This window comes from Branchiostoma floridae, chromosome 4 (genome assembly GCF_000003815.2).
Source record: "Branchiostoma floridae strain S238N-H82 chromosome 4, Bfl_VNyyK, whole genome shotgun sequence".
Classification (NCBI taxonomy): Eukaryota; Metazoa; Chordata; class Leptocardii; order Amphioxiformes; family Branchiostomatidae; genus Branchiostoma; species Branchiostoma floridae.
This window is the reverse complement of record NC_049982.1, coordinates 29,510,247-29,521,965: the sequence shown is the minus strand read 5'-3', so window position 1 is coordinate 29,521,965 and position 11,719 is coordinate 29,510,247.

Genomic DNA, 11,719 nt, shown 5'->3' with positions numbered 1-11,719 from the left:
GGGTCGCTTTTTGGGGGTTACCGAAGGGTTCGCTTTAGCGGTTAGCGGTTATCCCCCAGGTGAGCCTTCATTCGTATGTAGAAAAGTTTCAAAGTAATTTTGGGTACTCAAATCACTTTTTACCTTTTGCCCACGGGTTTTACTATGATACTCAAGTGTTGAAATTAACGCACATTTTGTTAGAAATTTCGGAAGTCCGATCGTAAGGGGTCGCTTTTTTGCGGTTACCGAAGGGTTCGCTTAGCGGTTAGCGGTTATCCCCAGGTGAGCCTTCATTCGTGTGTAGAAATGTTACAAAGTAATTTTGGGTACTCAAATCACTTTTTACCTTTTGCCCACGGGTTTTACTATGATATTCAAGTGTTGAAAGTAACGCATATTATGTTTGAAATTTCTGAAGTCCGATCGTAAGGGGTCGCTTTTTTGCGGTTACCGAAGGGTTCGCTTTAGCGGTTATCCCCCAGGTGAGCCTTCACTCGTATGTAGAAAAGTTACAAAGTAATTTTGGGTACTCAAATCACTTTTTACCTTTTGCCCACGGGTTTTACTTTGATATTCAAGTGTTGAAAGTAACGCACATTATGTTTGAAATTTCGGATGTCCGATCGTAAGGGGTCGCTTTTTTGCGGTTACCGAAGGGTTCACTTAGCGGTTATCCCCCAGGTGAGCCTTCATTCGTATGTAGAAAAGTTACAAAGTAATTTTGGGTACTCAAATCACTTTTTACCTTTTGCCCACGGGTTTTACTATGATACTCAAGTGTTGAAATTAACGCACATTTTGTTTGAAATGTCGGAAGTCCGATCGTAAGGGGTCGCTTTTTTGCGGTTACCGAAGGGTTCACTTAGCGGTTAGCTGTTATCCCCCAGGTGAGCCTTCATTCGTATGTAGAAAAGTTACGAAGTAATTTTGGGTACTCAAATCACTTTTTACCTTTTGCCCAAGGGTTTTACTTTGATATTCAAGTGTTGAAAGTAACGCACATTATGTTAGAAATTTCGGAAGTCCGATCGTAAGGGGTCGCTTTTATGCGGTTACCGAAGGGTTCGCTTTAGCGGTTAGCGGTTATCCCCCAGGTGAGCCTTCATTGGTATGTAGAAAAGTTACAAAGTAATTTTGGGTACTCAAATCACTTTTTACCTTTTGCCCACGGGTTTTACTATGATACTCAAGTGTTGAAATTAACGCACATTTTGTTTGAAATGTCGGAAGTCCGATCGTAAGGGGTCGCTTTTTTGCGGTTACCGAAGGGTTCACTTAGCGGTTAGCTGTTATCCCCCAGGTGAGCCTTCATTCGTATGTAGAAAAGTTACAAAGTAATTTTGGGTACTCAAATCACTTTTTACCTTTTGCCCACGGGTTTTACTAAGATATTCAAGTGTTGAAAGTAACGCACATTTTGTTTGAAATTTCGGAAGTCCGATCGTAAGGGGTCGCTTTTTTTGCGGTTACCGAAGGGTTCGGTTAGCTGTTAGCGGTTATCCCCCAGGTGAGACTTCATTCGTATGTAGAAAAGTTACAAAGTAATTTTGGGTACTCAAATCACTTTTTACCTTTTGCCCACGGGTTTTACTAAGATGTTCAAGTGTTGAAAGTAACGCACATTTTGTTAGAAATTTCGGAAGTCCGATCGTAAGGGGTCGCTTTTATGCGGTTACCGAAGGGTTCGCTTTAGCGGTTAGCGGTTATCCCCCAGGTGAGCCTTCATTCGTATGTAGAAAAGTTACAAAGTAATTTTGGGTACTCAAATCACTTTTTTACCTTTTGCCCACGGGTTTTACTATGATATTCAAGTGTTGAAAGTAACGCACATTATGTTTGAAATTTCGGATGTCCGATCGTCAAGGGGTCGCTTTTTCGTGGTTATCGAAGGGTTCGCTTAGCGGTTAGCGGTTATCCCCCAGGTGAGCCTTTATTCGTATGTAGAAAAGTTACCAAGTAATTTTGGGTACTCAAATCACTTTTTACCTTTTGCCCACGGGTTTTACTTTGATATTCAAGTGTTGGAAAGTAACGCACATTTTGTTTGAAAAATTTCCGAAAGTCCGATCGTAAGGGGTCGCTTTTTTGCGGTTACCGAAGGGTTCGCTTAGCTGTTAGCGGTTATCCCCCAGGTGAGCCTTCATTCGTATGTAGAAAAGTTACAAAGTAATTTTGGGTACTCAAATCACTTTTTACCTTTTGCCCACGGGTTTTACTATGATACTCAAGTGTTGAAAGTAACGCACATTTTGTTTGAAATTGCGGAAGTCCGATCGTAAGGGGTCGCTTTTTTGCGGTTACCGAAGGGTTCGCTTAGCGGTTATCCCCCAGGTGAGCCTTCACTCGTATGTAGAAAAGTTACAAAGTAATTTTGGGTACTCAAATCACTTTTTACCTTTTGCCCACGGGTTTTACTTTGATATTCAAGTGTTGAAAGTAACGCACATTATGTTTGAAATTTCGGATGTCCGATCGTAAGTGGTCGCTTTTTTGCGGTTACCGAAGGGTTCACTTAGCGGTTATCCCCCAGGTGAGCCTTCATTCGTATGTAGAAAAGTTACAAAGTAATTTTGGGTACTCAAATCACTTTTTACCTTTTGCCCACGGGTTTTACTATGATACTCAAGTGTTGAAAGTAACGCACATTTTGTTTGAAATTTCGGATGTCCGATCGTACGGGGTCGCTTTTTTGCGGTTACCGAAGGGTTCGCTTAGCGGTTATCCCCCAGGTGAGCCTTCATTCATATTTTCGGGTTTTACTATGATTTGCGTCTTATATTCACGGATTACTTCGCAATTCAAACCGGAACCTTAAGGCCTCATACCGGACTTTTGTTGCCTCATTTACAATAGTGCTTAAATATGCAACTTTAATGGGCGAAAATCCAATAAAGAAACATTTCTACTGGAGATGTTTTAATTTCTATTGAAAAATCACTTGTCCAGTACTCAATAAAAAAAAATTCCCCAAAATCTGACCGCTGGATCGATTTTTATAACATCTATAACTGCACATAAATACTAACCAGAAAGTGGGGCTTTCCTTCAGTGACCCGCTGACCACATTACTCAGGACAAACAAACGTACACGTCCGAGAATCGCCCGAATGCCGAAACTTTTCCACCCGATCCTGTCAGAAATACACAACCTTTCATCTCAAATCCTTCGATATGACATGGGAGCGATAAAAGGCAATTTATCGTCTACATAAACACACGATTTTGGGACCCATTCATATTTCGGAGGGAATACTTCTGAGTGCCCACCCGCGGAGTAATACCGGAACGAGGCCTTCAGTGCGGATTACAGATATCCGGTCAGATTTGAACTTTGACCCGAAATCACCCAGCTATTTGATGTAATCTATAGATACCTAACTGTCAAAAGGATTTGCAGTCATAGAAGGATTTGAAAGGGTTTACAGCTGTGTATTGACATACATCTTCCAGGTCCACAACTTAAACGCAGTTACAACTAAAAAATGGGAGATCGAATTCCAACCTAATTGCAGCTAGTGCGTCAATATGGAAGTAACAATCTTTCTCTCTATGACACATAATGTTTGTAAAGGATGTAATGTATCAATGCTATTGGAAAATTCGGGAACAATGTGGCGAGTCATGATGCCACTTCGCTAGAAGACTAAGTGTGTGGCATCCATGCGGTGAAGAGGGCTATATGCTGTGATTCCGATGGCAAAAATTAGCATGAGGCACTAGGCACATTAGCGTGAGGCACAAGACTGGAATTCCATAGGATGGGGCTTGATAAAACAGACTAGGATATCACATTGGATAAAATATGGTTGAATAACACGTAGCATAACAAGTTATAGCTCAACACATGATTTATGTTTGATGGAAGCAGGTTTATTGTAACTGCGCACATTGATGCGATGAGAAAATCGTTAGGCTCGACTGTTATGCAGCTGTGGAGTAGAATGGACTGGGGATGATCCTGGTTTTCGATGCAGAAAAACGTTAGGGGCTCAAGTCGCGCTTTTATGACACGTCACATCAATTATCTAAAACATAACTTTGTCTTTCCTTCACACAGTAACTCGAAAAAAAAACCGTCAGATAACCGTAAGATAATCATACTGACTTACTTGATACTTGATAAGGTCTCTTCTTCGTTGTGTCAAGTGGTTTGCATCAAGGCAACGTCTCTTGTGGACCATCCTGCGCCATTCCATGCAATTCTGGGCCGTCACTTCTACGTCTCTAAGATAATCATACGAACCCAGATTGTAATAGAATGTTACAACTTCCGCTGTCTATACATATACCAATATGTATATCCAGACGTCTCTACATAATATAAGTATAGATACCGGTAAGCTTAGATTCTACAAAACTTGTAAATCTGTATACGCTAGAGAGAAGTACTTAGAACTAGTTGATTTCGAGCTGCGCTCCGCAATAAGCAAAGTCAGAATTAGCGCTCATCCTCTTGAAGTGGAAAGAGGGAGATATAAGAGACTACCAGTGTGTGAAAGAATTTGTAAATATTGTACATCTAAAGCAGTGGGAGACGAGACACACTTCATTTCCAAATGTTCATTCAACGAAACCGAAAGAATCACTCTGTTCAGAGAAGTCACAAATTATTATCCCAACTTCCCCACATTGACAGACGAACAGAAAGCTACTTTTCTCTTGAAATCGCAGAACCCACAAATTCTAGAAGATGTGGGACTTGTCGTCTCCCTCTGCTTCCAAAAAAGAAGTCAAACCCAACCTGTTTAGAAATAGCCAACACGAATATTATTTATGGGTGTCCAGTGTCACTATGTGTATACCATGTACATGTACTTGCAATTAGCCCTCGGGCACGAACTTGCAAATAAACTTCTTATTATTATACGTGTTGCTCATCTTCTAGGGCTGTGCCCCTTTGTTAATAATGTCTATGGTTCTATTTTATTAATGAGGTTCACACGTTGATTCAAAGAATAAAGCTTCAGCAAGTGTTAACATATGGATTGTAGTTTCACATGAATAGATTGATACTCTAAAGAGGGCGTATTTTCAACTAAAAATAAACTTGGATTATAGCACTTAGTAGGGATATCATCAGGTTAATTTGACTCTTCAGACAATAACGATGTTACCTGGTTTGGATATGTCTTCTCGTCATTGCAGAGTGGACCGTGAAACAGCATCAAGATTGCTTCGCCAAGGGAGTGCATCCTATGGCAAAGACAAGAAAAGAGCCGCCCAACGGTTAAAATTATCATTGCAGGAAAACCCGCATCCGTCATGGTCAAAACTAACTTGGATGGTATCACATCAAACAGGCTATACAAGATCGATGCACAAAGTCTGGAAGACTGGTATCATTCACCAAGTTGACTACTACATGTACATCGAACTAGTTTCCCTTCTACAACTACGGTCATGGCTACATGTTTAAAATTAATGATGTCGTCATCCATAAAACTTACCTGCCGTGGCCTTGCTGACATTGTATTTCTATGTCCCGTAAACAGCAGTACAGAAGAGGTTGGTGCCCATCATAAGCTGTGGTGTTAGAAACTACTGCACGAGTCTCCCAACAAGACGATGTGTCAGCTCTGGCCCGTGGGTCTACCTGGACAAGCTCAGCCAGTGGTGACCAGAACTGCATGCAAAGAGACAGAATAATCCTTGTGTACTATTCACAGCGTCACACCTGTCCCCGCGCGCCACAGACAGGTGGTCAGTTAACTCAATTTTGGAGGGTAACCAATCAGAGGAGTTATGCATATGTACACGTATGCTAATGAGTGCAGGGGTATAAAAGGGAAATATATTATCACAAAAAAGGCGCACAGTTTGACACATCACCCAGAGCCGCACCATCCACAGAAGGAAGACAATGAGAGGGCCTAAGGAATGCCAGAAAAGTAGCAGATCTGGAGCAGCAAATCGATTGCACTGCCACAACCACAGAAAACCTAAAACTAGTTAGACAATTCACGGGCTGGTTTTGGCTGATTTATACCATGAATATGTATATATAATGTGTATATATTATAATAGTGGATTTTATATGTACAACAAAGAACCGTACATAATTTTCCCACAGCGACGACGGACCTAATCAAACCGGAGGTGTATGTACTAATGAAGAAAACCAACATAAGAATATGCAGAAGTGGCCATCGCTGGGAGGAGCCAGAATATACATTTGTGCGGCTTGAAAATTCTGAACAGAGGGGAGCCACACAACATCCAGAACAGCGCCATCTACAGAAGGAGGGCAACATGAGGGAAGTAGAGGCCAGTAGCAGAGCCAAGATGTACAGCCGATAGATTGCGATCATACTTGTACATGTATAGAAAACCTGACATGACACCAGTTATAGAATTCACGGATTGACTGATTGATTGACTGTTTATATCACGAATATGTATTTTAGTGTATACATTGTAGTAGTTGATTTTATAGGTATATGAATGGACCGTAGCTGAAATAACCGTTGTTTTGTGGTGTGACAAGACCTGTCTGTTTGATACGCCAAAATGTGACCACGATATATAATGTATTTGTATGACAGAGAGTCAGATAGTATAGTTCAGAGGAGAAAGAGAGATCCGCAGCTAAGAACGAGGTTAGCGAGGCCAGCATTACTAGTACATAGTAACGTCAAACCATCTTAACAGTCTCCCGTGCCCAGTGTACGGAAAACCTTGTCTCTGCGTCCTTCCTTTATTCTAGCTATGCTAGTCTTCAAAGCAGAATCTAAACAACTTGAAACCCATTGGTTTCATGGCTTGTTTGAAACATGTGACTTATTAACTTTTCAAACTCAGGCTTTACGTAACCTGTATCTATATAGCCGGTATAACCTGGTATAACAGTCCTTCGGCGTAACACACCAGCTTCAATTCAAAACGACAACCACCTGAAAGCGCAACATTTCATATTTCATAAAAAGAGATCGACAAAAATCTATGACACATTGATCTTCTATATTTTTTTGACCTCGTGAAGCATATTACCCCACCTTATAAAAGCAAAGCTCAGAAGATATTGGCAAAAGTTGTGCTATATTGGTCTTGTCTTCTTTAAAACATCTTATTTTTCTACCACTCAAAATCAGGCTCTCTATGACTCCGAACGATAACCACTTCACAGCATTTCATTCTATATTGTAAAAAGCACAGGCTTATACAAAGACATAACGGCAAAAAGCTGGGACATATTGGTTGCCATTGCAAATTCATAAAGCATGCGAAACATCGTAATAATCTGTGTGTACGGCTAATGATATGCAAGGAGCGCAGTCACTTCCGGCTATGTGAAAAGACCGTTCCCTTAAATCATTAATCCTGAAAACAAAGAATGCCCCAACAAAGGAAAAATAACAGCTAGAATAGTCTTCAATGACCACTGTATGGACGACACCCCTGTGGTTTAGCCAAAAATTAATTCCCAAGGGAATGCATTCGTGGAATTTTCAAAATTCTTTCAAAGCGATCGTAATACTGTAGAAAATGCCTCCGCCCCTGAGGCGTCGCCAAAAATGCCCGCAAACATCCGGCCAGCACAGAATCACACTGTGTACGACTTGAAGGACATGTTGCAATACCAACCAGTGTAGATAGGTGGCGCTGTGAGACCGCCTGTAAAGTCATGTCCAAACTTTGTAATGTTTACACATTTATTCCAGCCATGTAACTTTCCTCTTACGCTACTTGTTTGTTCTAATTGTGTTTCATCTACAAATGAAAAGAAGTTACGAATGTGTGCCTTGTATGAGGGTCTGCATGGGGGGTCCTGACAACGCTTTACGCTAAAATCGGGACGGTCGACAACGCTTTACGTTAAATTCACGAAGGCAGGCAACGTTTTACGCTAAATTCAGACAGGCTGACAACGGTTTACGCTAAATTCTGGAAGGCTGGCAACACTCGACAGAGGCGGGGTCGTGCTCCGCAAGAAAGATTGAAATTTTGACTCTCTGAAACACTATTCCCTGCATTTTGAAGGGAAATTTTCGCTGGCAAACAAAGCTAAGTTAAATGGCATTTCTAATTAAAGAGTCCCAGGGGTTCAGCGTAAGCTTATGAGGGTGACGCCAGCCAACTTATTTTTGCCACGTCGAGCGCCGAAGGAAAGTCCGGGAAAATTTTGAAATCCTGCCCCCCCTGAAACGCCAGTTTTTTTGGCTATTATAGAAAACTAAGTGAAATTACATTTCTATCAGTAAAAAATGTGTTTGAGGTTGACACGTCACATCCCCCAGCCATGATACATATTTTTTACGAAGTCGATGACCGAAGGTGAATAGAGTGGCAAAGGAGATCCGGCTAAATTTTGAAATCTTGACCCTCTATAAAACGATATTTTGTGCATTTTGATGGGAAAATTTCTATTAGCAAAACAGATCTTTGAGGTTGACACACATCCCCAACATATTTTCAAAAGGCGCGAGGCGGCACAAGGAGGACCATGGAAATTTTGAAATCTTGACCCTCTAAAATGATTTTTCCTGCATTCTGATGGGCAAACTTTGCTGGCAGACTAAGCTAACTTCAATGACATTTCTATTTGCAAAAAAAAAGAAGATTTTTGAGGGTATATACCATATTTTTACCATGTCGATGACCGACGGTGAAAGGAGTCTCAAGTGAGGTCCGGCGAAACTTTGAAATCTTGATCCTCTGAAACGCAATTTCCTGTGTTTTGAAGGACTAAATTTACTGGTAGACTACGTTTCGACTTACGAAATTTGGGAGGCCAGCTACGATTTACGGGTAATTTTTAGGCTTAATTACGCTTTACGTGAATTTTTTAGGCTAGATTACGCCTTACGTGAAATACACTGGCTACGCTTTGCGGTAAGTTTTCCATCCTCACTACGAATTATGTGAAATAAAATAGCTTACCCTACGAATTACGGGAATTAAAAAGGCCTGCCTACGCCTTACGGAAAAGAGCATGCAGACCCTCGGGAAGGTGGAAATCGGGTTCTTGGTCCCTTAGCATAAGGAGCTTTTATCAAGATTGATAAAAGCTTCTTGCTTAGCAAGACAACTTTCCCAGCCAGAGAAGGCCAATTGCTTATTATGCTTTTTTGTTCTTCAATCAATCACAAACAATACTAAACCAACAGACTGCATACATCAGAACTGCACTGCTTCCCAATGTTGTGCTTTGTGGCTTGGGCGGTAAGGGTTTACGATTATGACTTACAATTGTATTTTGGCCCAGGTTCTAATTGTCTACAAGAGTATAAAGGGGTTGCATTTCATTTGCTAATCGACGTGCAGTCTGATAACAGTTATTAGATTGCACGTCGATCATTAAACAGAAGGTCACTAGTCACAAACATGCGACTAAAATATATGATGCACAAAGTAAAGGTGTTTGTCTTTTGAATCCAGCTTAACTTAGAAATGTACCAGAAATATTTTACATGACATTGTGTTGTTCTGGTTAGAGTCTGTTGGAGGCTCTGTCAGCTGTGGAGTTCATCAATCCACGGTCCTTGGATATACCTCCGTGAAAGGGAGTTTTGTTGCCCCAAAAGTCTGCGAAGAAGACTAGCTATACGAGTGGCCGGCCTACAAGGCGAATGACGTCAGGCTCAATTATAGAACAATGTTGGATCATGTATGAAAAGTAAAACAAAGGCGTCTGTATGTGAAAAGTTTCTAAAGTTTTACGAAAATTGTACGTGTGTGTTGTCCCTGGCCAATGTCAAACGTTCGTGCTAGAGGGGGTATTACCTCACAGTTTATGCTAGAGGTACTGAAAGTACTGATCATCACTATTTTCGTGCTCCATACATCAGCTTCCTGTTTGTTTTTGCCGACTTAATAATATAACGTCCCACCTATATCAGTATTTACATATCCATATATGGACATGCGTTTCTCATGCTGGTTTTTGCACAATACTAGTGCTACTCTCCGAGCAGAGGTTAACATTCGGCACCGGCTATTTTTTCTGTTTTATGGCTTTCTATTTTGCGCTGTTTTCTGGAAGACATTAAGTAGAAAACCCCATAAAATGCGCAAAAAAACGTCAAAACAGCCGGTCCCAAACCTCTGCTTGGAGAGTAGGTTTTCTGTACCTTACATGACCATATATAGACATGTTTTTCGCGCTTTCTGCGACCATAGATTCAAATTAGGTCACTTCACTTCTAAGTCAATCATTGACTTGTGTTTTTATTTGCATGTTCATTGGCCATACGTGACGGATCCCAAATATTAGCCCCGCCAAAACGTAAAAATATAAAACATAAAAATGCGAATACTTGGCGGATACATACAGCCACTCTCTCATTGGTCAAATCGAAAATTGCCATGCTGTAATTGGTTAATGTGCTAATTATGATGGACAGTCAAGATCGAGCAGCTGAGCCTCCAAAAATTCAGTGTGTTTCCGTGACCCCACACTCAAAGGGCAACGTCCTGCAGGCCGAATGACGTCATTTTTGTTTACGTTTTACCCCCTCCCCCAAATCATCAAGGCTCGGACGTTGTATTTAGCGCTGACGGGCGTTGAGTTGATCCTTCATCACAGAACAAGACAGGCCTTGTACTGTTGCCTCCACCTCATTGGCTATTCGGCAGTGACGTTTGCTAATTACATTGTGTCAGCTTCCTATTTGCATAACCTCTTTGCTACAAATACGGACCAGAACAGTCGGTCGGTCAGTTTTTGGAGGGCCCCCAAGGGGGGGTATCAACAACGCTCTACGCTAAATTCGGGAGGGCCGGCTACGTAATACGCTAAATTATGGACACTTTATTACGCTCTACGCTAAATTACGAAATTTCATAATGCATTATGCAAATATTTATTGTCTTTTGGCTGAACTCCGCCGACGGCAGAACATGTGAAGATGAGATCTAAATAAAACTGATAATTTCATTAATAAGATTAAAACTTAACTTCTAAAGACGTCTTGCTGGCCAAAGGCGGCGACAGCAAATTTCTCATGTGACGTAATTTTCAGCACTTGTATCACCGAAAGTGGAGGCGCGACAATCCTAGGGTGTCCGGGGGCATGCTCCCCCGGGAATATTGTGAAATCCTGAGACCCTCTGAAACGCCATTTTATACATTCTGAAGGGCAAATTTTGCTCACAGACTAAGCTAAGTTAAATAGCATCCAACTAGAAATTTACATGGTTTTAGCTTTACGCTGGGCAACGCCCCCAAACATCATTTTCAGATTTCGAGTGCCGAAAGAACGAACAGTCGAACTGTCGCAAGGTAGGTACGGGAAAATTTGGAAATTTTTACCCTCTGAAACACCATTTCCTGCATTTTGAGGGACAAATTTTGCTGGCAGACCATATGCTCAATGTAATGACATTTCTGTCTGAGAAACGTCTTTGAGGGCGACGAGCGCCGGAGAGTCGTGAGCGCCGGAGGCCCAAGCCGTCGCAAGCATTGGCAAGGGCCGCCCAGCGCCCAGAGAAAAATTGAAATCTCGACCCTCAGAAATGCCATTTCCTGCATTTAAGGGGCACATTTTGCTTGTTAACTAAGCTAAGGTAAAAAGATTTCTACTAGTTGGGGGACGACGCTCCCGCAACATATTTTCACCATGTCCAGTGCCGAAGTGTTGAGCCATAGCAAGGAATGTCCGGCGAAATTTTGAAATCTGGACCCTTTGAAACGCAATTTCCAGCATTTTCGCGGGTAAAATTTGCCGGTAGACTAGTTAAGTTTAATGAAACTTTGATTACGCTTGACGAAAAATTGATATGAATTACGTTTTACGGTAAA